The sequence below is a fragment of the Coffea arabica genome, chromosome 11e (genome assembly GCF_036785885.1).
Source record: "Coffea arabica cultivar ET-39 chromosome 11e, Coffea Arabica ET-39 HiFi, whole genome shotgun sequence".
Classification (NCBI taxonomy): Eukaryota; Viridiplantae; Streptophyta; class Magnoliopsida; order Gentianales; family Rubiaceae; genus Coffea; species Coffea arabica.
This window is the reverse complement of record NC_092331.1, coordinates 32,907,062-32,928,050: the sequence shown is the minus strand read 5'-3', so window position 1 is coordinate 32,928,050 and position 20,989 is coordinate 32,907,062. Positions and strand designations below refer to the sequence as shown.

Genomic DNA, 20,989 nt, shown 5'->3' with positions numbered 1-20,989 from the left:
GGAGCTAAATTACTACAGGATAAAGAACGAATAGGAAATTTGGATTTCGAAACAAAAAAAAGAGGGGTGCAACAAGAGGAATTCCCAGGGGGTCACCCATCCTAGTACTACTGTCGCCCAAGCATGCTTAACTTCGGAGTTCTGATGGGATCCGGTGCATTAGTGCTGGTATGATCGCACCCGCCATGTTCCTTTCGCTTTATTCTTTTAAACCATCCCGTCCTGCGAAGCAGTGTGGCTTTTCTAGACCGAAATTCATTTTAAGCGTCAATTCAAGCATTTTTCTCTTACCCTTTTGTTTATTTGCTTTCATATTTTTTTTTGTTATTGATTTGCCCCCTGTTTTTTTCCATCATCCCGCAACTCTAAATTATCATGAAATCAATCCTTCATGCTTGCGCTGATACATTTGCGCCGACAAATTTGAGCGACGATCCGGGCTTTGATCGAACCGTACCGTTCCTGATTTGTCTCGCGCCTTCAGATCCTCCTTCACGCTTCGACAAGAAGCAAAATATTATGCAATCGTTCCGACGGAGCTAAATTACTACTGGATAAAGAACGAATAGGAAATTTGGATTTCGAAACAAAAAAAAGAGGGGTGCAACAAGAGGAATTCCCAGGGGGTCACCCATCCTAGTACTACTGTCGCCCAAGCATGCTTAACTTCGGAGTTCTGATGGGATCCGGTGCATTAGTGCTGGTATGATCGCACCCGCCATGTTCCTTTCGCTTTATTCTTTTAAACCATCCCGTCCTGCGAAGCAGTGTGGCTTTTCTAGACCGAAATTCATTTTAAGCGTCAATTCAAGCATTTTTCTCTTACCCTTTCGTTTATTTGCTTTCATATTTTTTTTTGTTATTGATTTGCCCCCTGTTTTTTTCCATCATCCCGCAACTCTAAATTATCATGAAATCAATCATTCATGCTTGCGCTGATACATTTGCGCCGACAAATTTGAGCGACGATCCGGGCTTTGATCGAACCGTACCGTTCCTGATTTGTCTCGCGCCTTCAGATCCTCCTTCACGCTTCGACAAGAAGCAAAATATTAAGCAATCGTTCCGACGGAGCTAAATTACTACTGGATAAAGAACGAATAGTAAATTTGGATTTCGAAACAAAAAAGAGAGGGGTGCAACACGAGGACTTCCCAGGGGGTCACCAATCCAAGTACTACTCTCGCCCAAACACGCTTAATTTCGAAGTTCTGATGGGATCCGGTGCATTAGTGCTGGTATGATCGCACCCGCCATGTTCCTTTCGCTTTATTCTTTTAAACCATCCCGTCCTGCGAAGCAGTGTGGCTTTTCTAGACCGAAATTCATTTTAAGCGTCAATTCAAGCATTTTTCTCTTACCCTTTTGATTATTTGCTTTCATATTTTTTTTTGTTATTGATTTGCCCCCTGTTTTTTTCCATCATCCCGCAACTCTAAATTATCATGAAATCAATCCTTCATGCTTGCGCTGATACATTTGCGCCGACAAATTTGAGCGACGATCCGGGCTTTGATCGAACCGTACCGTTCCTGATTTGTCTCGCGCCTTCAGATCCTCCTTCACGCTTCGACAAGAAGCAAAATATTAAGCAATCGTTCCGACGGAGCTAAATTACTACTGGATAAAGAACGAATAGGAAATTTGGATTTCGAAACAAAAAAGAGAGGGGTGCAACACGAGGACTTCCCAGGGGGTCACCAATCCAAGTACTACTCTCGCCCAAACACGCTTAATTTCGAAGTTCTGATGGGATCCGGTGCATTAGTGCTGGTATGATCGCACCCGCCATATTCCTTTCGCTTTATTCTTTTAAACTACCCCGTCCTGCGAAGCAGTGTGGCTTTTCTAGACCGAAATTCATTTTAAGCGTCAATTCAAGCATTTTCCTATTATCCTTTTATTTATTTGCTTTCATATTTTTTTTTTGTTATTGATTTGCCCCCTGTTTTTTTCCATCATCCCGCAACTCTAAATTATCATGAAATCAATCCTTCACGCTTGCGCTGATACATTTGCGCCGACAAATTTGAGCGACGATCCGGGCTTTGATCGAGCCGTACCGTTCCTGATTTGTCTCGCGCCTTCAGATCCTCCTTCACGCTTCGACAAGAAGCAAAATATTAAGCAATCGTTCCGACGGAGCTAAATTACTACAGGATAAAGAACGAATAGGAAATTTGGATTTCGAAACAAAAAAGAGAGGGGTGCAACACGAGGACTTCCCAGGGGGTCACCAATCCAAGTACTACTCTCGCCCAAACACGCTTAATTTCGATGTTCTGATGGGATCCGGTGCATTAGTGCTGGTATGATCGCACCCGCCATATTCCTTTCGCTTTATTCTTTTAAACTACCCCGTCCTGCGAAGCAGTGTGGCTTTTCTAGACCGAAATTCATTTTAAGCGTCAATTCAAGCATTTTCCTATTATCCTTTTATTTATTTGCTTTCATATTTTTTTTTTGTTATTGATTTGCCCCCTGTTTTTTTCCATCATCCCGCAACTCTAAATTATCATGAAATCAATCCATCACGCTTGCGCTGATACATTTGCGCCGACAAATTTGAGCGACGATCCGGGCTTTGATCGAGCCGTACCGTTCCTGATTTGTCTCGCGCCTTCAGATCCTCCTTCACGCTTCGACAAGAAGCAAAATATTAAGCAATCGTTCCGACGGAGCTAAATTACTACAGGATAAAGAACGAATAGGAAATTTGGATTTCGAAACAAAAAAAAGAGGGGTGCAACAAGAGGAATTCCCAGGGGGTCACCCATCCTAGTACTACTGTCGCCCAAGCATGCTTAACTTCGGAGTTCTGATGGGATCCGGTGCATTAGTGCTGGTATGATCGCACCCGCCATGTTCCTTTCGCTTTATTCTTTTAAACCATCCCGTCCTGCGAAGCAGTGTGGCTTTTCTAGACCGAAATTCATTTTAAGCGTCAATTCAAGCATTTTTCTCTTACCCTTTTGTTTATTTGCTTTCATATTTTTTTTTGTTATTGATTTGCCCCCTGTTTTTTTCCATCATCCCGCAACTCTAAATTATCATGAAATCAATCCTTCATGCTTGCGCTGATACATTTGCGCCGACAAATTTGAGCGACGATCCGGGCTTTGATCGAACCGTACCGTTCCTGATTTGTCTCGCGCCTTCAGATCCTCCTTCACGCTTCGACAAGAAGCAAAATATTATGCAATCGTTCCGACGGAGCTAAATTACTACAGGATAAAGAACGAATAGAAAATTTGAATTTCGAAACAAAAAAGAGAGGGGTGCAACAAGAGGACTTCCCAGGGGGTCACCCATCCTAGCACTACTCTCGCCCAAGCATGCTTAACTTCGGAGTTCTGATGGGATTCGGTGCATTAGTGCTGGTATGATCGCACCCGCCATGTTCCTTTCGCTTTATTCTTTTAAACTACCCCGTCCTGCGAAGCAGTGTGGCTTTTCTAGACCGAAATTCATTTTAAGCGTCAATTCAAGCATTTTCCTATTATCCTTTTATTTATTTGCTTTCATATTTTTTTTTTGCTATTGATTTGCCCCCTGTTTTTTTCCATCATCCCGCAACTCTAAATTATCATGAAATCAATCCTTCACGCTTGCGCTGATACATTTACGCCGACAAATTTGAGCGACGATCCGGGCTTTGATCGAGCCGTACTGTTCCTGATTTGTCTCGCGCCTTCAGATCCTCCTTCACGCTTCGACAAGAAGCAAAATATTATGCAATCGTTCCGACGGAGCTAAATTACTACTGGATAAAGAACGAATAGGAAATTTGGATTTCGAAACAAAAAAGAGAGGGGTGCAACACGAGGACTTCCCAGGGGGTCACCAATCCAAGTACTACTCTCGCCCAAACACGCTTAATTTCGAAGTTCTGATGGGATCCGGTGCATTAGTGCTGGTATGATCGCACCCGCCATATTCCTTTCGCTTTATTCTTTTAAACTACCCCGTCCTGCGAAACAGTGTGGCTTTTGTAGACCGAAATTCATTTTAAGCGTCAATTCAAGCATTTTCCTATTATCCTTTTATTTATTTGCTTTCATATTTTTTTTTTGTTATTGATTTGCCCCCTGTTTTTTTCCATCATCCCGCAACTCTAAATTATCATGAAATCAATCCTTCACGCTTGCGCTGATACATTTGCGCCGACAAATTTGAGCGACGATCCGGGCTTTGATCGAGCCGTACCGTTCCTGATTTGTCTCGCGCCTTCAGATCCTCCTTCACGCTTCGACAAGAAGCAAAATATTAAGCAATCGTTCCGACGGAGCTAAATTACTACAGGATAAAGAACGAATAAGAAATTTGGATTTCGAAACAAAAAAAAGAGGGGTGCAACAAGAGGAATTCCCAGGGGGTCACCCATCCTAGTACTACTGTCGCCCAAGCATGCTTAACTTCGGAGTTCTGATGGGATCCGGTGCATTAGTGCTGGTATGATCGCACCCGCCATGTTCCTTTCACTTTATTCTTTTAAACCATCCCGTCCTGCGAAGCAGTGTGGCTTTTCTAGACCGAAATTCATTTTAAGCGTCAATTCAAGCATTTTTCTCTTACCCTTTCGTTTATTTGCTTTCATATTTTTTTTTGTTATTGATTTGCCCCCTGTTTTTTTCCATCATCCCGCAACTCTAAATTATCATGAAATCAATCCTTCATGCTTGCGCTGATACATTTGCACCGACAAATTTGAGCGACGATCCGGGCTTTGATCGAACCGTACCGTTCCTGATTTGTCTCGCGCCTTCAGATCCTCCTTCACGCTTCGACAAGAAGCAAAATATTAAGCAATCGTTCCGACGGAGCTAAATTACTACTGGATAAAGAACGAATAGTAAATTTGGATTTCGAAAAAAAAAGAGAGGGGTGCAACACGAGGACTTCCCAGGGGGTCACCAATCCAAGTACTACTCTCGCCCAAACACGCTTAATTTCGAAGTTCTGATGGGATCCGGTGCATTAGTGCTGGTATGATCGCACCCGCCATGTTCCTTTCGCTTTATTCTTTTAAACCATCCCGTCCTGCGAAGCAGTGTGGCTTTTCTAGACCGAAATTCATTTTAAGCGTCAATTCAAGCATTTTTCTCTTACCCTTTTGTTTATTTGCTTTCATATTTTTTTTTGTTATTGATTTGCCCCCTGTTTTTTTCCATCATCCCGCAACTCTAAATTATCATGAAATCAATCCTTCATGCTTGCGCTGATACATTTGCGCCGACAAATTTGAGCGACGATCCGGGCTTTGATCGAACCGTACCGTTCCTGATTTGTCTCGCGCCTTCAGATCCTCCTTCACGCTTCGACAAGAAGCAAAATATTAAGCAATCGTTCCGACAGAGCTAAATTACTACAGGATAAAGAACGAATAGGAAATTTGGATTTCGAAACAAAAAAGAGAGGGGTGCAACACGAGGACTTCCCAGGGGGTCACCAATCCAAGTACTACTCTCGCCCAAACACGCTTAATTTCGAAGTTCTGATGGGATCCGGTGCATTAGTGCTGGTATGATCGCACCCGCCATATTCCTTTCGCTTTATTCTTTTAAACTACCTCGTCCTGCGAAGCAGTGTGGCTTTTCTAGACCGAATTTCATTTTAAGCGTCAATTCAAGCATTTTCCTACTATCCTTTTATTTATTTGCTTTCATATTTTTTTTTGTTATTGATTTGCCCCCTGTTTTTTTCCATCATCCCGCAACTCTAAATTATCATGAAATCAATCCTTCACGCTTGCGCTGATACATTTGCGCCGACAAATTTGAGCGACGATCCGGGCTTTGATCGAGCCGTACCGTTCCTGATTTGTCTCGCGCCTTCAGATCCTCCTTCACGCTTCGACAAGAAGCAAAATATTAAGCAATCGTTCCGACAGAGCTAAATTACTACAGGATAAAGAACGAATAGGAAATTTGGATTTCGAAACAAAAAAGAGAGGGGTGCAACACGAGGACTTCCCAGGGGGTCACCAATCCAAGTACTACTCTCGCCCAAACACGCTTAATTTCGAAGTTCTGATGGGATCCGGTGCATTAGTGCTGGTATGATCGCACCCGCCATATTCCTTTCGCTTTATTCTTTTAAACTACCTCGTCCTGCGAAGCAGTGTGGCTTTTCTAGACCGAATTTCATTTTAAGCGTCAATTCAAGCATTTTCCTATTATCCTTTTATTTATTTGCTTTCATATTTTTTTTTGTTATTGATTTGCCCCCTGTTTTTTTCCATCATCCCGCAACTCTAAATTATCATGAAATCAATCCTTCACGCTTGCGCTGATACATTTGCGCCGACAAATTTGAGCGACGATCCGGGCTTTGATCGAGCCGTACCGTTCCTGATTTGTCTCGCGCCTTCAGATCCTCCTTCACGCTTCGACAAGAAGCAAAATATTAAGCAATCGTTCCGACGGAGCTAAATTACTACAGGATAAAGAACGAATAGAAAATTTGAATTTCGAAACAAAAAAGAGAGGGGTGCAACAAGAGGAATTCCCAGGGGGTCACCCATCGTAGCACTACTCTCGCCCAAGCATGCTTAACTTCGGAGTTCTGATGGGATTCGGTGCATTAGTGCTGGTATGATCGCACCCGCTATGTTCCTTTCGCTTTATTCTTTTAAACTACCCCGTCCTGCGAAGCAGTGTGGCTTTTCTAGACCGAAATTCATTTTAAGCGTCAATTCAAGCATTTTCCTATTATCCTTTTATTTATTTGCTTTCATATTTTTTTTTTGCTATTGATTTGCCCCCTGTTTTTTTCCATCATCCCGCAACTCTAAATTATCATGAAATCAATCCTTCACGCTTGCGCTGATACATTTACGCCGACAAATTTGAGCGACGATCCGGGCTTTGATCGAGCCGTACCGTTCCTGATTTGTCTCGCGCCTTCAGATCCTCCTTCACGCTTCGACAAGAAGCAAAATATTATGCAATCGTTCCGACGGAGCTAAATTACTACTGGATAAAGAACGAATAGGAAATTTGGATTTCGAAACAAAAAAAAGAGGGGTGCAACAAGAGGAATTCCCAGGGGGTCACCCATCCTAGTACTACTGTCGCCCAAGCATGCTTAACTTCGGAGTTCTGATGGGATCCGGTGCATTAGTGCTGGTATGATCGCACCCGCCATGTTCCTTTCGCTTTATTCTTTTAAACCATCCCGTCCTGCGAAGCAGTGTGGCTTTTCTAGACCGAAATTCATTTTAAGCGTCAATTCAAGCATTTTTCTCTTACCCTTTTGTTTATTTGCTTTCATATTTTTTTTTGTTATTGATTTGCCCCCTGTTTTTTTCCATCATCCCGCAACTCTAAATTATCATGAAATCAATCCTTCATGCTTGCGCTGATACATTTGCGCCGACAAATTTGAGCGACGATCCGGGCTTTGATCGAACCGTACCGTTCCTGATTTGTCTCGCGCCTTCAGATCCTCCTTCACGCTTCGACAAGAAGCAAAATATTAAGCAATCGTTCCGACGGAGCTAAATTACTACAGGATAAAGAACGAATAGAAAATTTGAATTTCGAAACAAAAAAGAGAGGGGTGCAACAAGAGGAATTCCCAGGGGGTCACCCATCCTAGCACTACTCTCGCCCAAGCATGCTTAACTTCGGAGTTCTGATGGGATTCGGTGCATTAGTGCTGGTATGATCGCACCCGCCATGTTCCTTTCGCTTTATTCTTTTAAACTACCCCGTCCTGCGAAGCAGTGTGGCTTTTCTAGACCGAAATTCATTTTAAGCGTCAATTCAAGCATTTTCCTATTATCCTTTTATTTATTTGCTTTCATATTTTTTTTTTGCTATTGATTTGCCCCCTGTTTTTTTCCATCATCCCGCAACTCTAAATTATCATGAAATCAATCCTTCACGCTTGCGCTGATACATTTACGCCGACAAATTTGAGCGACGATCCGGGCTTTGATCGAGCCGTACCGTTCCTGATTTGTCTCGCGCCTTCAGATCCTCCTTCACGCTTCGACAAGAAGCAAAATATTATGCAATCGTTCCGACGGAGCTAAATTACTACTGGATAAAGAACGAATAGGAAATTTGGATTTCGAAACAAAAAAAAGAGGGGTGCAACAAGAGGAATTCCCAGGGGGTCACCCATCCTAGTACTACTGTCGCCCAAGCATGCTTAACTTCGGAGTTCTGATGGGATCCGGTGCATTAGTGCTGGTATGATCGCACCCGCCATGTTCCTTTCGCTTTATTCTTTTAAACCATCCCGTCCTGCGATCCGGGCTTTGATCGAACCGTACCGTTCCTGATTTGTCTCGCGCCTTCAGATCCTCCTTCACGCTTCGACAAGAAGCAAAATATTAAGCAATCGTTCCGACGGAGCTAAATTACTACTGGATAAAGAACGAATAGGAAATTTGGATTTCGAAACAAAAAAAAGAGGGGTGCAACAAGAGGAATTCCCAGGGGGTCACCCATCCTAGCACTACTCTCGCCCAAGCACGCTTAATTTCGAAGTTCTGATGGGATCCGGTGCATTAGTGCTGGTATGATCGCACCCGCCATGTTCCTTTCGCTTTATTCTTTTAAACTACCCCGTCCTGCGAAACAGTGTGGCTTTTGTAGACCGAAATTCATTTTAAGCGTCAATTCAAGCATTTTCCTATTATCCTTTTATTTATTTGCTTTCATATTTTTTTTTTGCTATTGATTTGCCCCCTGTTTTTTTCCATCATCCCGCAACTCTAAATTATCATGAAATCAATCCTTCACGCTTGCGCTGATACATTTGCGCCGACAAATTTGAGCGACGATCCGGGCTTTGATCGAGCCGTACCGTTCCTGATTTGTCTCGCGCCTTCAGATCCTCCTTCACGCTTCGACAAGAAGCAAAATATTATGCAATCGTTCCGACGGAGCTAAATTACTACTGGATAAAGAACGAATAGGAAATTTGGATTTCGAAACAAAAAAAAGAGGGGTGCAACAAGAGGAATTCCCAGGGGGTCACCCATCCTAGTACTACTGTCGCCCAAGCATGCTTAACTTCGGAGTTCTGATGGGATCCGGTGCATTAGTGCTGGTATGATCGCACCCGCCATGTTCCTTTCGCTTTATTCTTTTAAACCATCCCGTCCTGCGAAGCAGTGTGGCTTTTCTAGACCGAAATTCATTTTAAGCGTCAATTCAAGCATTTTTCTCTTACCCTTTCGTTTATTTGCTTTCATATTTTTTTTTGTTATTGATTTGCCCCCTGTTTTTTTCCATCATCCCGCAACTCTAAATTATCATGAAATCAATCATTCACGCTTGCGCTGATACATTTACGCCGACAAATTTGAGCGACGATCCGGGCTTTGATCGAACCGTACCGTTCCTGATTTGTCTCGCGCCTTCAGATCCTCCTTCACGCTTCGACAAGAAGCAAAATATTAAGCAATCGTTCCGACGGAGCTAAATTACTACTGGATAAAGAACGAATAGTAAATTTGGATTTCGAAACAAAAAAGAGAGGGGTGCAACACGAGGACTTCCCAGGGGGTCACCAATCCAAGTACTACTCTCGCCCAAACACGCTTAATTTCGAAGTTCTGATGGGATCCGGTGCATTAGTGCTGGTATGATCGCACCCGCCATGTTCCTTTCGCTTTATTCTTTTAAACCATCCCGTCCTGCGAAGCAGTGTGGCTTTTCTAGACCGAAATTCATTTTAAGCGTCAATTCAAGCATTTTTCTCTTACCCTTTTGATTATTTGCTTTCATATTTTTTTTTGTTATTGATTTGCCCCCTGTTTTTTTCCATCATCCCGCAACTCTAAATTATCATGAAATCAATCCTTCATGCTTGCGCTGATACATTTGCGCCGACAAATTTGAGCGACGATCCGGGCTTTGATCGAACCGTACCGTTCCTGATTTGTCTCGCGCCTTCAGATCCTCCTTCACGCTTCGACAAGAAGCAAAATATTAAGCAATCGTTCCGACAGAGCTAAATTACTACAGGATAAAGAACGAATAGGAAATTTGGATTTCGAAACAAAAAAGAGAGGGGTGCAACACGAGGACTTCCCAGGGGGTCACCAATCCAAGTACTACTCTCGCCCAAACACGCTTAATTTCGAAGTTCTGATGGGATCCGGTGCATTAGTGCTGGTATGATCGCACCCGCCATATTTCTTTCGCTTTATTCTTTTAAACTACCCCGTCCTGCGAAGCAGTGTGGCTTTTCTAGACCGAAATTCATTTTAAGCGTCAATTCAAGCATTTTCCTATTATCCTTTTATTTATTTGCTTTCATAATTTTTTTTGTTATTGATTTGCCCCCTGTTTTTTTCCATCATCCCGCAACTCTACATTATCATGAAATCAATCCTTCACGCTTGCGCTGATACATTTGCGCCGACAAATTTGAGCAACGATCCGGGCTTTGATCGAGCCGTACCGTTCCTGATTTGTCTCGCGCCTTCAGATCCTCCTTCACGCTTCGACAAGAAGCAAAATATTAAGCAATCGTTCCGACGGAGCTAAATTACTACAGGATAAAGAACGAATAGAAAATTTGAATTTCGAAACAAAAAAGAGAGGGGTGCAACAAGAGGAATTCCCAGGGGGTCACCCATCCTAGCACTACTCTCGCCCAAGCATGCTTAACTTCGGAGTTCTGATGGGATTCGGTGCATTAGTGCTGGTATGATCGCACCCGCCATGTTCCTTTCGCTTTATTCTTTTAAACTACCCCGTCCTGCGAAGCAGTGTGGCTTTTCTAGACCGAAATTCATTTTAAGCGTCAATTCAAGCATTTTCCTATTATCCTTTTATTTATTTGCTTTCATATTTTTTTTTTGCTATTGATTTGCCCCCTGTTTTTTTCCATCATCCCGCAACTCTAAATTATCATGAAATCAATCCTTCACGCTTGCGCTGATACATTTACGCCGACAAATTTGAGCGACGATCCGGGCTTTGATCGAGCCGTACCGTTCCTGATTTGTCTCGCGCCTTCAGATCCTCCTTCACGCTTCGACAAGAAGCAAAATATTATGCAATCGTTCCGACGGAGCTAAATTACTACTGGATAAAGAACGAATAGGAAATTTGGATTTCGAAACAAAAAAAAGAGGGGTGCAACAAGAGGAATTCCCAGGGGGTCACCCATCCTAGTACTACTGTCGCCCAAGCATGCTTAACTTCGGAGTTCTGATGGGATCCGGTGCATTAGTGCTGGTATGATCGCACCCGCCATGTTCCTTTCGCTTTATTCTTTTAAACCATCCCGTCCTGCGAAGCAGTGTGGCTTTTCTAGACCGAAATTCATTTTAAGCGTCAATTCAAGCATTTTTCTCTTACCCTTTCGTTTATTTGCTTTCATATTTTTTTTTGTTATTGATTTGCCCCCTGTTTTTTTCCATCATCCCGCAACTCTAAATTATCATGAAATCAATCATTCATGCTTGCGCTGATACATTTGCGCCGACAAATTTGAGCGACGATCCGGGCTTTGATCGAACCGTACCGTTCCTGATTTGTCTCGCGCCTTCAGATCCTCCTTCACGCTTCGACAAGAAGCAAAATATTAAGCAATCGTTCCGACGGAGCTAAATTACTACTGGATAAAGAACGAATAGTAAATTTGGATTTCGAAACAAAAAAGAGAGGGGTGCAACACGAGGACTTCCCAGGGGGTCACCAATCCAAGTACTACTCTCGCCCAAACACGCTTAATTTCGAAGTTCTGATGGGATCCGGTGCATTAGTGCTGGTATGATCGCACCCGCCATGTTCCTTTCGCTTTATTCTTTTAAACCATCCCGTCCTGCGAAGCAGTGTGGCTTTTCTAGACCGAAATTCATTTTAAGCGTCAATTCAAGCATTTTTCTCTTACCCTTTTGATTATTTGTTTTCATATTTTTTTTTGTTATTGATTTGCCCCCTGTTTTTTTCCATCATCCCGCAACTCTAAATTATCATGAAATCAATCCTTCATGCTTGCGCTGATACATTTGCGCCGACAAATTTGAGCGACGATCCGGGCTTTGATCGAACCGTACCGTTCCTGATTTGTCTCGCGCCTTCAGATCCTCCTTCACGCTTCGACAAGAAGCAAAATATTAAGCAATCGTTCCGACGGAGCTAAATTACTACTGGATAAAGAACGAATAGGAAATTTGGATTTCGAAACAAAAAAGAGAGGGGTGCAACACGAGGACTTCCCAGGGGGTCACCAATCCAAGTACTACTCTCGCCCAAACACGCTTAATTTCGAAGTTCTGATGGGATCCGGTGCATTAGTGCTGGTATGATCGCACCCGCCATATTCCTTTCGCTTTATTCTTTTAAACTACCCCGTCCTGCGAAGCAGTGTGGCTTTTCTAGACCGAAATTCATTTTAAGCGTCAATTCAAGCATTTTCCTATTATCCTTTTATTTATTTGCTTTCATATTTTTTTTTTGTTATTGATTTGCCCCCTGTTTTTTTCCATCATCCCGCAACTCTAAATTATCATGAAATCAATCCTTCACGCTTGCGCTGATACATTTGCGCCGACAAATTTGAGCGACGATCCGGGCTTTGATCGAGCCGTACCGTTCCTGATTTGTCTCGCGCCTTCAGATCCTCCTTCACGCTTCGACAAGAAGCAAAATATTAAGCAATCGTTCCGACGGAGCTAAATTACTACAGGATAAAGAACGAATAGGAAATTTGGATTTCGAAACAAAAAAGAGAGGGGTGCAACACGAGGACTTCCCAGGGGGTCACCAATCCAAGTACTACTCTCGCCCAAACACGCTTAATTTCGAAGTTCTGATGGGATCCGGTGCATTAGTGCTGGTATGATCGCACCCGCCATATTCCTTTCGCTTTATTCTTTTAAACTACCTCGTCCTGCGAAGCAGTGTGGCTTTTCTAGACCGAATTTCATTTTAAGCGTCAATTCAAGCATTTTCCTATTATCCTTTTATTTATTTGCTTTCATATTTTTTTTTGTTATTGATTTGCCCCCTGTTTTTTTCCATCATCCCGCAACTCTAAATTATCATGAAATCAATCCTTCACGCTTGCGCTGATACATTTGCGCCGACAAATTTGAGCGACGATCCGGGCTTTGATCGAGCCGTACCGTTCCTGATTTGTCTCGCGCCTTCAGATCCTCCTTCACTCTTCGACAAGAAGCAAAATATTAAGCAATCGTTCCGACGGAGCTAAATTACTACAGGATAAAGAACGAATAGAAAATTTGAATTTCGAAACAAAAAAGAGAGGGGTGCAACAAGAGGAATTCCCAGGGGGTCACCCATCCTAGCACTACTCTCGCCCAAGCATGCTTAACTTCGGAGTTCTGATGGGATTCGGTGCATTAGTGCTGGTATGATCGCACCCGCCATGTTCCTTTCGCTTTATTCTTTTAAACTACCCCGTCCTGCGAAGCAGTGTGGCTTTTCTAGACCGAAATTCATTTTAAGCGTCAATTCAAGCATTTTCCTATTATCCTTTTATTTATTTGCTTTCATATTTTTTTTTTTGCTATTGATTTGCCCCCTGTTTTTTTCCATCATCCCGCAACTCTAAATTATCATGAAATCAATCCTTCACGCTTGCGCTGATACATTTACGCCGACAAATTTGAGCGACGATCCGGGCTTTGATCGAGCCGTACCGTTCCTGATTTGTCTCGCGCCTTCAGATCCTCCTTCACGCTTCGACAAGAAGCAAAATATTATGCAATCGTTCCGACGGAGCTAAATTACTACTGGATAAAGAACGAATAGGAAATTTGGATTTCGAAACAAAAAAAAGAGGGGTGCAACAAGAGGAATTCCCAGGGGGTCACCCATCCTAGTACTACTGTCGCCCAAGCATGCTTAACTTCGGAGTTCTGATGGGATCCGGTGCATTAGTGCTGGTATGATCGCACCCGCCATGTTCCTTTCGCTTTATTCTTTTAAACCATCCCGTCCTGCGAAGCAGTGTGGCTTTTCTAGACCGAAATTCATTTTAAGCGTCAATTCAAGCATTTTTCTCTTACCCTTTCGTTTATTTGCTTTCATATTTTTTTTTGTTATTGATTTGCCCCCTGTTTTTTTCCATCATCCCGCAACTCTAAATTATCATGAAATCAATCATTCACGCTTGCGCTGATACATTTACGCCGACAAATTTGAGCGACGATCCGGGCTTTGATCGAACCGTACCGTTCCTGATTTGTCTCGCGCCTTCAGATCCTCCTTCACGCTTCGACAAGAAGCAAAATATTAAGCAATCGTTCCGACGGAGCTAAATTACTACTGGATAAAGAACGAATAGTAAATTTGGATTTCGAAACAAAAAAGAGAGGGGTGCAACACGAGGACTTCCCAGGGGGTCACCAATCCAAGTACTACTCTCGCCCAAACACGCTTAATTTCGAAGTTCTGATGGGATCCGGTGCATTAGTGCTGGTATGATCGCACCCGCCATGTTCCTTTCGCTTTATTCTTTTAAACCATCCCGTCCTGCGAAGCAGTGTGGCTTTTCTAGACCGAAATTCATTTTAAGCGTCAATTCAAGCATTTTTCTCTTACCCTTTTGATTATTTGCTTTCATATTTTTTTTTGTTATTGATTTGCCCCCTGTTTTTTTCCATCATCCCGCAACTCTAAATTATCATGAAATCAATCCTTCATGCTTGCGCTGATACATTTGCGCCGACAAATTTGAGCGACGATCCGGGCTTTGATCGAACCGTACCGTTCCTGATTTGTCTCGCGCCTTCAGATCCTCCTTCACGCTTCGACAAGAAGCAAAATATTAAGCAATCGTTCCGACAGAGCTAAATTACTACAGGATAAAGAACGAATAGGAAATTTGGATTTCGAAACAAAAAAGAGAGGGGTGCAACACGAGGACTTCCCAGGGGGTCACCAATCCAAGTACTACTCTCGCCCAAACACGCTTAATTTCGAAGTTCTGATGGGATCCGGTGCATTAGTGCTGGTATGATCGCACCCGCCATATTTCTTTCGCTTTATTCTTTTAAACTACCCCGTCCTGCGAAGCAGTGTGGCTTTTCTAGACCGAAATTTATTTTAAGCGTCAATTCAAGCATTTTCCTATTATCCTTTTATTTATTTGCTTTCATAATTTTTTTTGTTATTGATTTGCCCCCTGTTTTTTTCCATCATCCCGCAACTCTACATTATCATGAAATCAATCCTTCACGCTTGCGCTGATACATTTGCGCCGACAAATTTGAGCAACGATCCGGGCTTTGATCGAGCCGTACCGTTCCTGATTTGTCTCGCGCCTTCAGATCCTCCTTCACGCTTCGACAAGAAGCAAAATATTAAGCAATCGTTCCGACGGAGCTAAATTACTACAGGATAAAGAACGAATAGAAAATTTGAATTTCGAAACAAAAAAGAGAGGGGTGCAACAAGAGGAATTCCCAGGGGGTCACCCATCCTAGCACTACTCTCGCCCAAGCATGCTTAACTTCGGAGTTCTGATGGGATTCGGTGCATTAGTGCTGGTATGATCGCACCCGCCATGTTCCTTTCGCTTTATTCTTTTAAACTACCCCGTCCTGCGAAGCAGTGTGGCTTTTCTAGACCGAAATTCATTTTAAGCGTCAATTCAAGCATTTTCCTATTATCCTTTTATTTATTTGCTTTCATATTTTTTTTTTGCTATTGATTTGCCCCCTGTTTTTTTCCATCATCCCGCAACTCTAAATTATCATGAAATCAATCCTTCACGCTTGCGCTGATACATTTACGCCGACAAATTTGAGCGACGATCCGGGCTTTGATCGAGCCGTACCGTTCCTGATTTGTCTCGCGCCTTCAGATCCTCCTTCACGCTTCGACAAGAAGCAAAATATTATGCAATCGTTCCGACGGAGCTAAATTACTACTGGATAAAGAACGAATAGGAAATTTGGATTTCGAAACAAAAAAAAGAGGGGTGCAACAAGAGGAATTCCCAGGGGGTCACCAATCCAAGTACTACTCTCGCCCAAACACGCTTAATTTCGAAGTTCTGATGGGATCCGGTGCATTAGTGCTGGTATGATCGCACCCGCCATATTCCTTTCGCTTTATTCTTTTAAACTACCTCGTCCTGCGAAGCAGTGTGGCTTTTCTAGACCGAATTTCATTTTAAGCGTCAATTCAAGCATTTTCCTATTATCCTTTTATTTATTTGCTTTCATATTTTTTTTTGTTATTGATTTGCCCCCTGTTTTTTTCCATCATCCCGCAACTCTAAATTATCATGAAATCAATCCTTCACGCTTGCGCTGATACATTTGCGCCGACAAATTTGAGCGACGATCCGGGCTTTGATCGAGCCGTACCGTTCCTGATTTGTCTCGCGCCTTCAGATCCTCCTTCACTCTTCGACAAGAAGCAAAATATTAAGCAATCGTTCCGACGGAGCTAAATTACTACAGCATAAAGAACGAATAGAAAATTTGAATTTCGAAACAAAAAAGAGAGGGGTGCAACAAGAGGAATTCCCAGGGGGTCACCCATCCTAGCACTACTCTCGCCCAAGCATGCTTAACTTCGGAGTTCTGATGGGATTCGGTGCATTAGTGCTGGTATGATCGCACCCGCCATGTTCCTTTCGCTTTATTCTTTTAAACTACCCCGTCCTGCGAAGCAGTGTGGCTTTTCTAGACCGAAATTCATTTTAAGCGTCAATTCAAGCATTTTCCTATTATCCTTTTATTTATTTGCTTTCATATTTTTTTTTTGCTATTGATTTGCCCCCTGTTTTTTTCCATCATCCCGCAACTCTAAATTATCATGAAATCAATCCTTCACGCTTGCGCTGATACATTTACGCCGACAAATTTGAGCGACGATCCGGGCTTTGATCGAGCCGTACCGTTCCTGATTTGTCTCGCGCCTTCAGATCCTCCTTCACGCTTCGACAAGAAGCAAAATATTATGCAATCGTTCCGACGGAGCTAAATTACTACTGGATAAAGAACGAATAGGAAATTTGGATTTCGAAACAAAAAAAAGAGGGGTGCAACAAGAGGAATTCCCAGGGGGTCACCCATCCTAGTACTACTGTCGCCCAAGCATGCTTAACTTCGGAGTTCTGATGGGATCCGGTGCATTAGTGCTGGTATGATCGCACCCGCCATGTTCCTTTCGCTTTATTCTTTTAAACCATCCCGTCCTGCGAAGCAGTGTGGCTTTTCTAGACCGAAATTCATTTTAAGCGTCAATTCAAGCATTTTTCTCTTACCCTTTCGTTTATTTGCTTTCATATTTTTTTTTGTTATTGATTTGCCCCCTGTTTTTTTCCATCATCCCGCAACTCTAAATTATCATGAAATCAATCATTCACGCTTGCGCTGATACATTTACGCCGACAAATTTGAGCGACGATCCGGGCTTTGATCGAACCGTACCGTTCCTGATTTGTCTCGCGCCTTCAGATCCTCCTTCACGCTTCGACAAGAAGCAAAATATTAAGCAATCGTTCCGACGGAGCTAAATTACTACTGGATAAAGAACGAATAGTAAATTTGGATTTCGAAACAAAAAAGAGAGGGGTGCAACACGAGGACTTCCCAGGGGGTCACCAATCCAAGTACTACTCTCGCCCAAACACGCTTAATTTCGAAGTTCTGATGGGATCCGGTGCATTAGTGCTGGTATGATCGCACCCGCCATGTTCCTTTCGCTTTATTCTTTTAAACCATCCCGTCCTGCGAAGCAGTGTGGCTTTTCTAGACCGAAATTCATTTTAAGCGTCAATTCAAGCATTTTTCTCTTACCCTTTTGATTATTTGCTTTCATATTTTTTTTTGTTATTGATTTGCCCCCTGTTTTTTTCCATCATCCCGCAACTCTAAATTATCATGAAATCAATCCTTCATGCTTGCGCTGATACATTTGCGCCGACAAATTTGAGCGACGATCCGGGCTTTGATCGAACCGTACCGTTCCTGATTTGTCTCGCGCCTTCAGATCCTCCTTCACGCTTCGACAAGAAGCAAAATATTAAGCAATCGTTCCGACAGAGCTAAATTACTACAGGATAAAGAACGAATAGGAAATTTGGATTTCGAAACAAAAAAGAGAGGGGTGCAACACGAGGACTTCCCAGGGGGTCACCAATCCAAGTACTACTCTCGCCCAAACACGCTTAATTTCGAAGTTCTGATGGGATCCGGTGCATTAGTGCTGGTATGATCGCACCCGCCATATTTCTTTCGCTTTATTCTTTTAAACTACCCCGTCCTGCGAAGCAGTGTGGCTTTTCTAGACCGAAATTCATTTTAAGCGTCAATTCAAGCATTTTCCTATTATCCTTTTATTTATTTGCTTTCATAATTTTTTTTGTTATTGATTTGCCCCCTGTTTTTTTCCATCATCCCGCAACTCTACATTATCATGAAATCAATCCTTCACGCTTGCGCTGATACATTTGCGCCGACAAATTTGAGCAACGATCCGGGCTTTGATCGAGCCGTACCGTTCCTGATTTGTCTCGCGCCTTCAGATCCTCCTTCACGCTTCGACAAGAAGCAAAATATTAAGCAATCGTTCCGACGGAGCTAAATTACTACAGGATAAAGAACGAATAGAAAATTTGAATTTCGAAACAAAAAAGAGAGGGGTGCAACAAGAGGAATTCCCAGGGGGTCACCCATCCTAGCACTACTCTCGCCCAAGCATGCTTAACTTCGGAGTTCTGATGGGATTCGGTGCATTAGTGCTGGTATGATCGCACCCGCCATGTTCCTTTCGCTTTATTCTTTTAAACTACCCCGTCCTGCGAAGCAGTGTGGCTTTTCTAGACCGAAATTCATTTTAAGCGTCAATTCAAGCATTTTCCTATTATCCTTTTATTTATTTGCTTTCATATTTTTTTTTTGCTATTGATTTGCCCCCTGTTTTTTTCCATCATCCCGCAACTCTAAATTATCATGAAATCAATCCTTCACGCTTGCGCTGATACATTTACGCCGACAAATTTGAGCGACGATCCGGGCTTTGATCGAGCCGTACCGTTCCTGATTTGTCTCGCGCCTTCAGATCCTCCTTCACGCTTCGACAAGAAGCAAAATATTATGCAATCGTTCCGACGGAGCTAAATTACTACTGGATAAAGAACGAATAGGAAATTTGGATTTCGAAACAAAAAAAAGAGGGGTGCAACAAGAGGAATTCCCAGGGGGTCACCCATCCTAGTACTACTGTCGCCCAAGCATGCTTAACTTCGGAGTTCTGATGGGATCCGGTGCATTAGTGCTGGTATGATCGCACCCGCCATGTTCCTTTCGCTTTATTCTTTTAAACCATCCCGTCCTGCGAAGCAGTGTGGCTTTTCTAGACCGAAATTCATTTTAAGCGTCAATTCAAGCATTTTTCTCTTACCCTTTCGTTTATTTGCTTTCATATTTTTTTTTGTTATTGATTTGCCCCCTGTTTTTTTCCATCATCCCGCAACTCTAAATTATCATGAAATCAATCATTCATGCTTGCGCTGATACATTTGCGCCGACAAATTTGAGCGACGATCCGGGCTTTGATCGAACCGTACCGTTCCTGATTTGTCTCGCGCCTTCAGATCCTCCTTCACGCTTCGACAAGAAGCAAAATATTAAGCAATCGTTCCGACGGAGCTAAATTACTACTGGATAAAGAACGAATAGTAAATTTGGATTTCGAAACAAAAAAGAGAGGGGTGCAACACGAGGACTTCCCAGGGGGTCACCAATCCAAGTACTACTCTCGCCCAAACACGCTTAATTTCGAAGTTCTGATGGGATCCGGTGCATTAGTGCTGGTATGATCGCACCCGCCATGTTCCTTTCGCTTTATTCTTTTAAACCATCCCGTCCTGCGAAGCAGTGTGGCTTTTCTAGACCGAAATTCATTTTAAGCGTCAATTCAAGCATTTTTCTCTTACCCTTTTGATTATTTGCTTTCATATTTTTTTTTGTTATTGATTTGCCCCCTGTTTTTTTCCATCATCCCGCAACTCTAAATTATCATGAAATCAATCCTTCATGCTTGCGCTGATACATTTGCGCCGACAAATTTGAGCGACGATCCGGGCTTTGATCGAACCGTACCGTTCCTGATTTGTCTCGCGCCTTCAGATCCTCCTTCACGCTTCGACAAGAAGCAAAATATTAAGCAATCGTTCCGACGGAGCTAAATTACTACTGGATAAAGAACGAATAGGAAATTTGGATTTCGAAACAAAAAAGAGAGGGGTGCAACACGAGGACTTCCCAGGGGGTCACCAATCCAAGTACTACTCTCGCCCAAACACGCTTAATTTCGAAGTTCTGATGGGATCCGGTGCATTAGTGCTGGTATGATCGCACCCGCCATATTCCTTTCGCTTTATTCTTTTAAACTACCCCGTCCTGCGAAGCAGTGTGGCTTTTCTAGACCGAAATTCATTTTAAGCGTCAATTCAAGCATTTTCCTATTATCCTTTTATTTATTTGCTTTCATATTTTTTTTTTGTTATTGATTTGCCCCCTGTTTTTTTCCATCATCCCGCAACTCTAAATTATCATGAAATCAATCCTTCACGCTTGCGCTGATACATTTGCGCCGACAAATTTGAGCGACGATCCGGGCTTTGATCGAGCCGTACCGTTCCTGATTTGTCTCGCGCCTTCAGATCCTCCTTCACGCTTCGACAAGAAGCAAAATATTAAGCAATCGTTCCGACGGAGCTAAATTACTACAGGATAAAGAACGAATAGGAAATTTGGATTTCGAAACAAAAAAGAGAGGGGTGCAACACGAGGACTTCCCAGGGGGTCACCAATCCAAGTACTACTCTCGCCCAAACACGCTTAATTTCGAAGTTCTGATGGGATCCGGTGCATTAGTGCTGGTATGATCGCACCCGCCATATTCCTTTCGCTTTATTCTTTTAAACTACCTCGTCCTGCGAAGCAGTGTGGCTTTTCTAGACCGAATTTCATTTTAAGCGTCAATTCAAGCATTTTCCTATTATCCTTTTATTTATTTGCTTTCATATT

General features: G+C 42.8%; 40 non-coding genes across 40 annotated transcripts; all 40 read right to left on the bottom strand.

Moving 5' to 3' along the window:
• Positions 1 to 63: 63 nt before the first annotated feature.
• Positions 64 to 182, bottom strand: LOC140021933 (5S ribosomal RNA). The gene has a single exon (XR_011825915.1). It is a non-coding gene; the product is annotated as a 5S ribosomal RNA (ribosomal RNA).
• A 416-nt stretch (positions 183 to 598) lies between these two features.
• Positions 599 to 717, bottom strand: LOC140021932 (5S ribosomal RNA). The gene has a single exon (XR_011825914.1). It is a non-coding gene; the product is annotated as a 5S ribosomal RNA (ribosomal RNA).
• Positions 718 to 1,133: 416 nt separating this feature from the next.
• On the bottom strand, positions 1,134 to 1,252 carry LOC140022112 (5S ribosomal RNA). The gene has a single exon (XR_011826094.1). It is a non-coding gene; the product is annotated as a 5S ribosomal RNA (ribosomal RNA).
• A 416-nt stretch (positions 1,253 to 1,668) lies between these two features.
• Positions 1,669 to 1,787, bottom strand: LOC140022110 (5S ribosomal RNA). Its single transcript, XR_011826092.1, has one exon. It is a non-coding gene; the product is annotated as a 5S ribosomal RNA (ribosomal RNA).
• A 417-nt stretch (positions 1,788 to 2,204) lies between these two features.
• LOC140024496 (5S ribosomal RNA) lies at positions 2,205 to 2,323 on the bottom strand. The gene has a single exon (XR_011828470.1). It is a non-coding gene; the product is annotated as a 5S ribosomal RNA (ribosomal RNA).
• Positions 2,324 to 2,740: 417 nt separating this feature from the next.
• LOC140021931 (5S ribosomal RNA) lies at positions 2,741 to 2,859 on the bottom strand. Its single transcript, XR_011825913.1, has one exon. It is a non-coding gene; the product is annotated as a 5S ribosomal RNA (ribosomal RNA).
• A 416-nt stretch (positions 2,860 to 3,275) lies between these two features.
• LOC140023784 (5S ribosomal RNA) lies at positions 3,276 to 3,394 on the bottom strand. Its single transcript, XR_011827750.1, has one exon. It is a non-coding gene; the product is annotated as a 5S ribosomal RNA (ribosomal RNA).
• A 417-nt stretch (positions 3,395 to 3,811) lies between these two features.
• Positions 3,812 to 3,930, bottom strand: LOC140022109 (5S ribosomal RNA). The gene has a single exon (XR_011826091.1). It is a non-coding gene; the product is annotated as a 5S ribosomal RNA (ribosomal RNA).
• A 417-nt stretch (positions 3,931 to 4,347) lies between these two features.
• On the bottom strand, positions 4,348 to 4,466 carry LOC140021930 (5S ribosomal RNA). Its single transcript, XR_011825912.1, has one exon. It is a non-coding gene; the product is annotated as a 5S ribosomal RNA (ribosomal RNA).
• A 415-nt stretch (positions 4,467 to 4,881) lies between these two features.
• LOC140022108 (5S ribosomal RNA) lies at positions 4,882 to 5,000 on the bottom strand. Its single transcript, XR_011826090.1, has one exon. It is a non-coding gene; the product is annotated as a 5S ribosomal RNA (ribosomal RNA).
• Positions 5,001 to 5,416: 416 nt separating this feature from the next.
• Positions 5,417 to 5,535, bottom strand: LOC140022107 (5S ribosomal RNA). Its single transcript, XR_011826089.1, has one exon. It is a non-coding gene; the product is annotated as a 5S ribosomal RNA (ribosomal RNA).
• A 416-nt stretch (positions 5,536 to 5,951) lies between these two features.
• On the bottom strand, positions 5,952 to 6,070 carry LOC140022106 (5S ribosomal RNA). The gene has a single exon (XR_011826088.1). It is a non-coding gene; the product is annotated as a 5S ribosomal RNA (ribosomal RNA).
• Positions 6,071 to 6,486: 416 nt separating this feature from the next.
• Positions 6,487 to 6,605, bottom strand: LOC140024077 (5S ribosomal RNA). Its single transcript, XR_011828049.1, has one exon. It is a non-coding gene; the product is annotated as a 5S ribosomal RNA (ribosomal RNA).
• A 417-nt stretch (positions 6,606 to 7,022) lies between these two features.
• Positions 7,023 to 7,141, bottom strand: LOC140021928 (5S ribosomal RNA). Its single transcript, XR_011825910.1, has one exon. It is a non-coding gene; the product is annotated as a 5S ribosomal RNA (ribosomal RNA).
• Positions 7,142 to 7,557: 416 nt separating this feature from the next.
• On the bottom strand, positions 7,558 to 7,676 carry LOC140023832 (5S ribosomal RNA). The gene has a single exon (XR_011827797.1). It is a non-coding gene; the product is annotated as a 5S ribosomal RNA (ribosomal RNA).
• A 417-nt stretch (positions 7,677 to 8,093) lies between these two features.
• On the bottom strand, positions 8,094 to 8,212 carry LOC140021927 (5S ribosomal RNA). Its single transcript, XR_011825909.1, has one exon. It is a non-coding gene; the product is annotated as a 5S ribosomal RNA (ribosomal RNA).
• A 210-nt stretch (positions 8,213 to 8,422) lies between these two features.
• On the bottom strand, positions 8,423 to 8,541 carry LOC140023604 (5S ribosomal RNA). Its single transcript, XR_011827573.1, has one exon. It is a non-coding gene; the product is annotated as a 5S ribosomal RNA (ribosomal RNA).
• A 417-nt stretch (positions 8,542 to 8,958) lies between these two features.
• Positions 8,959 to 9,077, bottom strand: LOC140021926 (5S ribosomal RNA). The gene has a single exon (XR_011825908.1). It is a non-coding gene; the product is annotated as a 5S ribosomal RNA (ribosomal RNA).
• A 416-nt stretch (positions 9,078 to 9,493) lies between these two features.
• Positions 9,494 to 9,612, bottom strand: LOC140022105 (5S ribosomal RNA). The gene has a single exon (XR_011826087.1). It is a non-coding gene; the product is annotated as a 5S ribosomal RNA (ribosomal RNA).
• A 416-nt stretch (positions 9,613 to 10,028) lies between these two features.
• On the bottom strand, positions 10,029 to 10,147 carry LOC140022104 (5S ribosomal RNA). The gene has a single exon (XR_011826086.1). It is a non-coding gene; the product is annotated as a 5S ribosomal RNA (ribosomal RNA).
• Positions 10,148 to 10,563: 416 nt separating this feature from the next.
• Positions 10,564 to 10,682, bottom strand: LOC140023831 (5S ribosomal RNA). The gene has a single exon (XR_011827796.1). It is a non-coding gene; the product is annotated as a 5S ribosomal RNA (ribosomal RNA).
• A 417-nt stretch (positions 10,683 to 11,099) lies between these two features.
• On the bottom strand, positions 11,100 to 11,218 carry LOC140021925 (5S ribosomal RNA). The gene has a single exon (XR_011825907.1). It is a non-coding gene; the product is annotated as a 5S ribosomal RNA (ribosomal RNA).
• Positions 11,219 to 11,634: 416 nt separating this feature from the next.
• LOC140022103 (5S ribosomal RNA) lies at positions 11,635 to 11,753 on the bottom strand. Its single transcript, XR_011826084.1, has one exon. It is a non-coding gene; the product is annotated as a 5S ribosomal RNA (ribosomal RNA).
• Positions 11,754 to 12,169: 416 nt separating this feature from the next.
• Positions 12,170 to 12,288, bottom strand: LOC140022102 (5S ribosomal RNA). Its single transcript, XR_011826083.1, has one exon. It is a non-coding gene; the product is annotated as a 5S ribosomal RNA (ribosomal RNA).
• Positions 12,289 to 12,705: 417 nt separating this feature from the next.
• On the bottom strand, positions 12,706 to 12,824 carry LOC140022101 (5S ribosomal RNA). The gene has a single exon (XR_011826082.1). It is a non-coding gene; the product is annotated as a 5S ribosomal RNA (ribosomal RNA).
• A 416-nt stretch (positions 12,825 to 13,240) lies between these two features.
• Positions 13,241 to 13,359, bottom strand: LOC140023830 (5S ribosomal RNA). Its single transcript, XR_011827795.1, has one exon. It is a non-coding gene; the product is annotated as a 5S ribosomal RNA (ribosomal RNA).
• Positions 13,360 to 13,777: 418 nt separating this feature from the next.
• On the bottom strand, positions 13,778 to 13,896 carry LOC140021924 (5S ribosomal RNA). The gene has a single exon (XR_011825906.1). It is a non-coding gene; the product is annotated as a 5S ribosomal RNA (ribosomal RNA).
• A 416-nt stretch (positions 13,897 to 14,312) lies between these two features.
• On the bottom strand, positions 14,313 to 14,431 carry LOC140022099 (5S ribosomal RNA). The gene has a single exon (XR_011826080.1). It is a non-coding gene; the product is annotated as a 5S ribosomal RNA (ribosomal RNA).
• A 416-nt stretch (positions 14,432 to 14,847) lies between these two features.
• On the bottom strand, positions 14,848 to 14,966 carry LOC140022098 (5S ribosomal RNA). Its single transcript, XR_011826079.1, has one exon. It is a non-coding gene; the product is annotated as a 5S ribosomal RNA (ribosomal RNA).
• Positions 14,967 to 15,382: 416 nt separating this feature from the next.
• LOC140023828 (5S ribosomal RNA) lies at positions 15,383 to 15,501 on the bottom strand. Its single transcript, XR_011827794.1, has one exon. It is a non-coding gene; the product is annotated as a 5S ribosomal RNA (ribosomal RNA).
• Positions 15,502 to 15,918: 417 nt separating this feature from the next.
• LOC140024717 (5S ribosomal RNA) lies at positions 15,919 to 16,037 on the bottom strand. Its single transcript, XR_011828693.1, has one exon. It is a non-coding gene; the product is annotated as a 5S ribosomal RNA (ribosomal RNA).
• Positions 16,038 to 16,453: 416 nt separating this feature from the next.
• Positions 16,454 to 16,572, bottom strand: LOC140023827 (5S ribosomal RNA). Its single transcript, XR_011827793.1, has one exon. It is a non-coding gene; the product is annotated as a 5S ribosomal RNA (ribosomal RNA).
• Positions 16,573 to 16,989: 417 nt separating this feature from the next.
• Positions 16,990 to 17,108, bottom strand: LOC140021923 (5S ribosomal RNA). Its single transcript, XR_011825905.1, has one exon. It is a non-coding gene; the product is annotated as a 5S ribosomal RNA (ribosomal RNA).
• Positions 17,109 to 17,524: 416 nt separating this feature from the next.
• On the bottom strand, positions 17,525 to 17,643 carry LOC140022097 (5S ribosomal RNA). Its single transcript, XR_011826078.1, has one exon. It is a non-coding gene; the product is annotated as a 5S ribosomal RNA (ribosomal RNA).
• A 416-nt stretch (positions 17,644 to 18,059) lies between these two features.
• Positions 18,060 to 18,178, bottom strand: LOC140022096 (5S ribosomal RNA). The gene has a single exon (XR_011826077.1). It is a non-coding gene; the product is annotated as a 5S ribosomal RNA (ribosomal RNA).
• Positions 18,179 to 18,594: 416 nt separating this feature from the next.
• Positions 18,595 to 18,713, bottom strand: LOC140023826 (5S ribosomal RNA). The gene has a single exon (XR_011827792.1). It is a non-coding gene; the product is annotated as a 5S ribosomal RNA (ribosomal RNA).
• Positions 18,714 to 19,130: 417 nt separating this feature from the next.
• Positions 19,131 to 19,249, bottom strand: LOC140021922 (5S ribosomal RNA). Its single transcript, XR_011825904.1, has one exon. It is a non-coding gene; the product is annotated as a 5S ribosomal RNA (ribosomal RNA).
• A 416-nt stretch (positions 19,250 to 19,665) lies between these two features.
• LOC140022095 (5S ribosomal RNA) lies at positions 19,666 to 19,784 on the bottom strand. Its single transcript, XR_011826076.1, has one exon. It is a non-coding gene; the product is annotated as a 5S ribosomal RNA (ribosomal RNA).
• Positions 19,785 to 20,200: 416 nt separating this feature from the next.
• On the bottom strand, positions 20,201 to 20,319 carry LOC140022094 (5S ribosomal RNA). The gene has a single exon (XR_011826075.1). It is a non-coding gene; the product is annotated as a 5S ribosomal RNA (ribosomal RNA).
• Positions 20,320 to 20,736: 417 nt separating this feature from the next.
• Positions 20,737 to 20,855, bottom strand: LOC140022093 (5S ribosomal RNA). The gene has a single exon (XR_011826074.1). It is a non-coding gene; the product is annotated as a 5S ribosomal RNA (ribosomal RNA).
• Positions 20,856 to 20,989: the final 134 nt, after the last annotated feature.